The sequence below is a fragment of the Salmo salar genome, chromosome 09 (genome assembly GCF_965601325.2).
Source record: "Salmo salar chromosome 09, fSalSal1, whole genome shotgun sequence".
Taxonomy (NCBI): domain Eukaryota; kingdom Metazoa; phylum Chordata; class Actinopteri; order Salmoniformes; family Salmonidae; genus Salmo; species Salmo salar.
This window is the reverse complement of record NC_138299.1, coordinates 122,798,335-122,804,334: the sequence shown is the minus strand read 5'-3', so window position 1 is coordinate 122,804,334 and position 6,000 is coordinate 122,798,335. Positions and strand designations below refer to the sequence as shown.

Here is a 6,000-nt window from a genome sequence, read left to right as displayed (position 1 = left end):
AATATCAGCTGATGTACGAAGGGCTATATAAAAATAAATTTGATTTGATTTTAGAGATACTCTCAATGATTGGCTATGAAAAGCCAACTGACATTTACTCTTGAAGTGCTGACTTGTTACACCCTCGACAACTGTGAATATTATTATTTGACCATGCTGGTCATTTATGAACATTTGAACATCTTGGCCATATTCTGTTATAATCTCCACCCGGCACAGCCAAAAGAGGACTGGCCACCCCTCATAGCCTGGTTCCTCTCTAGGTTTCTTCCTAGGTTTTGGCCTTTCTAGGGAGTTTTTCCTACACCTGCATTGCTTGCTGTTTGGGGTTTTAGGCTGGGTAGCTGTACAGCACTTTGAGAGATCAGCTGATGTAAGAAAGGCTATATAAATACATTTGATTTGATTTGATTTGGCCTGCAATTTCTGAGGCTGGTAACTCTAATTAACTTATCCTGCAGTAGAGGTAACTCTGGGTCTTTCATTCCAGTGGTGGTCCTCATGAGAGCGTTTCATCATAGTGCTTGATGGTTTTTGGGACTACACTTGAAGAAACTTTCAAAGTTCTTGAAATTTTCCGTATTGACTGACCTTCATGTCTTAAAGTAATGATGGACTGTCATTTTCCTTTGCTTATTTGAGCTGTTCTTGCCATAATATGGACTTGGTCTTTTACCAAATAGGGCTATATTAGGTATTACCCCCCCCCCCTCTTGTCACAACACAACAGATTGGCTCAAATGCATTGAGAAGGAAATAAATTCCACAAATTAACTTTTAAGAAGGCACACCTGTTAATTGAAATGCATTACAGGCGACTACCTCATGAAGCTGGTTGAGAAAATGTAAATAGTGTGCAAAGCTGTCGTCAAGGCAAAGGGTGGCTTCTTTGAATAATCTCAACTATAAAATATATTTGATTTGTTTAACACTTTTTTGGTTATTACATGATTGCATATGTGTTAGTTTTGATGTTTTCACTATTATTCTACAATGTAAAAATCCTTTGAATGAGTAGGTGTTCTAAAACTTTTCATGTAACACGTACTTTTGGGTGTCAGTGAAAATGTATGGAGTAAAAAGTACATTATTTTCTTTAGGAATGTAGTGAAGTAAAAGTTGTCAAAAATATAAAAAGTAAAGTACAGATACCCAAGAAAACTACTTAAGTAGTACTTTAAAGTATTTTTACTTAAGTACTTTACACCACTGCCATCAACATGTTTTCTGTCTGAGTTAGAATCAGGGGCGGACTGGGAGCAATAAGAATCTCTGGCATTTCTGACAAATGGGCCAATTCTTTCCCCCCTTGAGGCCCCCACACTGGCCCATTTTGTTCCTTGAGGACCCGATTATTAGCCAGATAATGATCATTTTGTGCAAAAAAAACAAAACAAGTTAAGACAGGCCTATTAGGCTAAAAATGGAGCAGCCCATCTGGCATTTGCACGAAATGCCAATGGCCAGTCTAATCCTGTTTACAAGGGGGAATAACAGAGCTTGCCTATCTTGTGTCAATGAACTCAAACATAAATACATAATTCAAGTATCCATCTCCAATAGAATGTCCTCCCCTCAAAACATATGAGGGAAAAGAGGAAGGGGATGTAGTGAGTAGAAGTGTCAAAGAGTTTAACTGTCAAAGGCAAACTTGCATCAATAATTCTGCAAGGTTGCCTTGCATGCCTGCAGCACGAATCCACTGGGTGGGCTTTTCCATTAAGTGCGTTTAGACGAATCAAGATCGTGCTGTTCCAGCGAAGCGTAGTAGTGTGCACCACGGATGAGACGTCGCTGAATACGAAGCTTTCGTACTCAATCTTACATTTTACACACTGTTAGTGTATTGAATTTTCTAACAGCCTGCCGATTTCCGAACCCCATTAACCCAATGATGGAGTTATCCTTGATGTCAGCGCAGGTAAGAAACCTTCAACGACATCACGGTTTTAAGGCTACAATTACGCTAATCAAGTAATGTAGTGAACACTTATTATGAGATTTCGGACAGACTACTGTTTTTCAAAGTATGCTACTGTTTTTCAAGGTAGCCTACGTCATAGCACGTGTGGCGCAACAGTAGCCTGCAGTGTCTCACTTACTTCAGCACAGGTGGATGGCATTTGGATGCAGACAGGTGACCAACATGGTGCGCGCTGTTGTGTCGGGTAGGCTATCAGGTGCAGCATAGGGTCTGAAAGGGATTAGGCTATTTCTTGCTGTTGGTAAATTAATGACTGCGGAAAATGATCACCTCTGGCAAATTGTTCCATTAGGAATATTGTGCTTTTTTTGTTGTTGAGTATAAACCTGGTAACTTAGTACTTTTACTAGCCTACCTCAACCTCCACCACTACTAATAACAGCCTAATAATAAGCATAATCATTGTCATCCATTTATAATGAGATGGAAATTATAGCCTAATTATCATGCAGATTTGTCACTGAGTTTACCTTTCACTGACATCCATGTGTGTACATACCCAGTGCTATTGCATTATTCCTTTTAAATTGAGAGGTTTCCTGGACTCCTGCTGGTTATTGCAACAATTTACATTACCCACTTCATCATTTTTTGAAAGGTTATGTACACGGAACAAACATAAACACAACATGCAACAATTTCAAATATTTTACAGCATTACAGTTCATATAAGGAAACCAGTCAATTTAAATAAATTCATTAGGCCCTGATCTATGGATTTCACATGAGTGGGAATACAGACATACATCTGTTGGTCACAGATACCTTGAAAAAAGAAGTAGGGGCGTGGATTAGAAAACCAGTCAGTATGAACCTTATGCAGCGTGACACATCTCCTTTGCATAGAGTTGATCAGGCTGTTGATTGTGGAATGTTGTCCCACTCCTCTTCAATGGCTGTGTGAAGTTATTGGTGGGAACTGGAACACGCTGTTGTACACGACAATCCAGAGCATCCCAAAAATGCTCAATCAATAGGTGACGTATCTGGTGAGTATACTGGCCATGGAAGAACTGGGACATTTTCAGCTTCCTGGAAATGTGTATAGATCTTTGCGACATGGGCCCGTGCATTATCATGCTGAAACATGAGGTGATGATGGCGGATGAATGGTACGACAATGGGCTTCAGGTTCTCGTCACAGTATCTCTGTGCATTCAAATTGCTTATGCCTGCCCATACCATAACCCCACCGTCAGCATGGGGCACTCTGTTCACAACATTATCTGCAAACCCCTCGTCCACACAACTCCATACATGCTGTTTGTCGTCTGCCCAGTACTGTTAAAACCTGGATTAATCCGTGAAGAACACACATCTCCAGCATACCAGTGGCCATCGAAGGTGAGCATTTGCCCACTGAAGTCTCTTACGACGTCGAACTGCAGTCAGGTCAAGACCCTGGTGAGGACGACGAGCGGGCAGATGAGCTTCCCTGAGACGGTTTCTGACAGTTTGTGCAGAAATTCTTCAGTTGTGCAAACCCACAGTTTTATCAGCTGTCCGGGTGGCTGGTCTCAGACGATCCCACAGGTGAAGAAGCTGGATGTGGACGTCCTGGGCTGGTGTGGTTACAAGTGGTCTGCAGTTTTAAGGCTGGTTGGACGTACTGACAAATTCTCTAAAATGACGTTGGAGGTGGCTTATGGTAGAGAAATGAACATTAAATTCTCTGGCAACCGCTCTGGTGGACATTCCTGCAGTTAGCATGCCAGTTGCACACTCCCTCAACTTGAGACATCTGTGGCCTTGTGTTGTGACAAAACTGCACATTTTAGAGTGGCCTTTTATTGTCCCCAGCACAAGGTAATCAACTTCTTGATATGCCACACCTGTGAGGTGGATGGATTTTCTTGACAAAGGAGAAATGCTCACTAACAGGAATGTAAACAAATTTGTGCAAAATTTGAGAGGAATAAGCTTTTTGTGCGTCTGGAAAATTTCTGCAATATTTTGTAAAAACAAATATATATACTACCGTTCAAAAGTTTGGGGTCACTTAGAAATGTCCTTGTTTTTGAAAGAAAGGCACATTTTTTATCCATTAAAATAACATCAAATTGATCAGAAATACAGTGTAGACATTGTTAATGTTGTAACTGACTATTGTAGCTGGAAACGGCTCACAAGTCCTCAACTGGCAGCTTCATTAAATAGTACCCGCAAAACACCAGTCTCAACGTCAACAGTGAAGAGGCGATTCCGGGATGCTGGCCTTCGAGGCAGAGTTCCTCTGTCCAGTGTCTGTATTCTTTTGTCCATCTTAATCTTTTCTTTTTATTGGCCAGTCTGAGATATGGCTTTTTCTTTGCAACTCTGCCTAGAAGGCCAGCATCCCGGAGTCGCCTCTTCACTGTTGACGTTGAGACTGGTGTTTTGCGGGTACTATTTAATGAAGCTGCCAGTTATCATTTATTTTCCTGAGGCCCCTTTTGTCATTGAAATGTTCATTCTTATTGTGTGGGCGTGTTGATAAAAATGTTAAATACTTACATAAACAGCCCTGATTTGCAGATCATCTAGACTCTACAGCCTACCCCGCTAACCCCTTCAAAGTGGGAGGATACATAAGCAAATAAAAGATGACTGGTCATTAGTCAGAATAATCAGATCTGATTGGGATGTCATGCTGTGGGTCAAAAACTTCACTCCCACCTAAACAGTCTGAAATTCCAGGCAAAAAAAATGTAATAAAATATCCTACACTAAAAGGGCATTATCATAATTTTAACAATTTCAGTGTTATTTCAACCTCCTAGTGCGGAAATATCGTTAAAAAAGCATTGACTGCACTGCTCATACTTAGGCCTATTGCATTCTCAATTATTTTCTTTGAATCACATTTCATGTTAGATGCTAACATCCTAAACCGATAGAAAGGCACGTCATTTAAAAACATACTTTGTTTTTACAGCTTTTTCCTTAGTTTGTACATGTACATTCTACACACATTTTTACATTCATGGCACTTTTTTGATTTTACGGTAGTTACAGCAAAAATAAAGTATTTGATGTTTTGATGTAATGTACATCTAGATATGACTGAAAACATGATTTATAATGTATAAGTACTAACTATTATACAGTGCATTCAGAAAGTATTCATACTCCTTTTCCACATTTTGTTACATTACAGCCTTATTCTAAAATTGATTAAATATTTTTTTTCATCATCAATCTACACATAATACGCCATAATGACAAAGTAAAAACATTTTTATAAATGTATATAAAAAAATGAAAACACGTTCACATAAGTATGTATTCAGACCCTTTACTCAGTACTTTGTTGAAGCACCTTTGGCAGCGATTACAGCCTCGAGTCTTCTTGGGTATGGCGCTACAGGCTTGGCACACCTGTATTTGGGGAGTTTCTTCCATTCTCTGCAGATCCTCTCAAGCTCTGTCAGGTTGGATGGGGAGTGTCTCTGCACAGCTATTTTCAGGTCTCTCCAGAGATGTTCGATTGGGTTCAAGTCCGGAATTATGTATTCCATTTCAGAATAAGGCTGCAACGTAACAAAATGTGGAAAAGTCAAGGGGTCTGAATACTTTCCGAATGCACTGTAACTTTAACCCATTGTATATCAGATTCTCTAAAACTTGAAATACTCCAGGTATTTATATATAAATTCTAGTTGTACTTCAGAATCTGCTATGAATACCAGACCTGGTTCCCTAGAGTGATCTATTGTTTCAAGTACTTGTCTTATATTATCGTCAATGTATCTTCCATGTAAAAAACCTGTCTGATCAGGATGAATAATATCCGACAACAACTTTTTTAATTTGATATGCTATGCATTTTGCGAGGATGTTTGCATTACAACACTGAAGTGGCCTCCAGGTGTTTTTGACTGTATCTTTATACTTACCACCTCCGTACTGTTTCAGTAATAGTGAAATCAAACCTTCTTGCTGAGTACCTGATAGTTTACCATTTTATAGCAGTGGTTAAAACATGCTAATAGTGGATCTTTGAGTAGATCAAAAAAGGTTTCATATATCTCAACTGG

The 6,000-nt window shown here is 39.5% G+C and overlaps 1 protein-coding gene across 1 annotated transcript in view; it reads left to right on the top strand.

Moving 5' to 3' along the window:
• The first annotated feature begins 1,652 nt into the window (after positions 1–1,652).
• The window catches only part of LOC106612712 (uncharacterized), a 28,016-nt gene continuing 23,668 nt past the window's right edge, over positions 1,653–6,000 (top strand). The window contains exon 1 of the transcript XR_014378873.1: positions 1,653–1,921. The gene's annotated coding sequence lies outside the window, so the exon portion shown is untranslated. The remainder of the gene's footprint in view (positions 1,922–6,000) is intronic.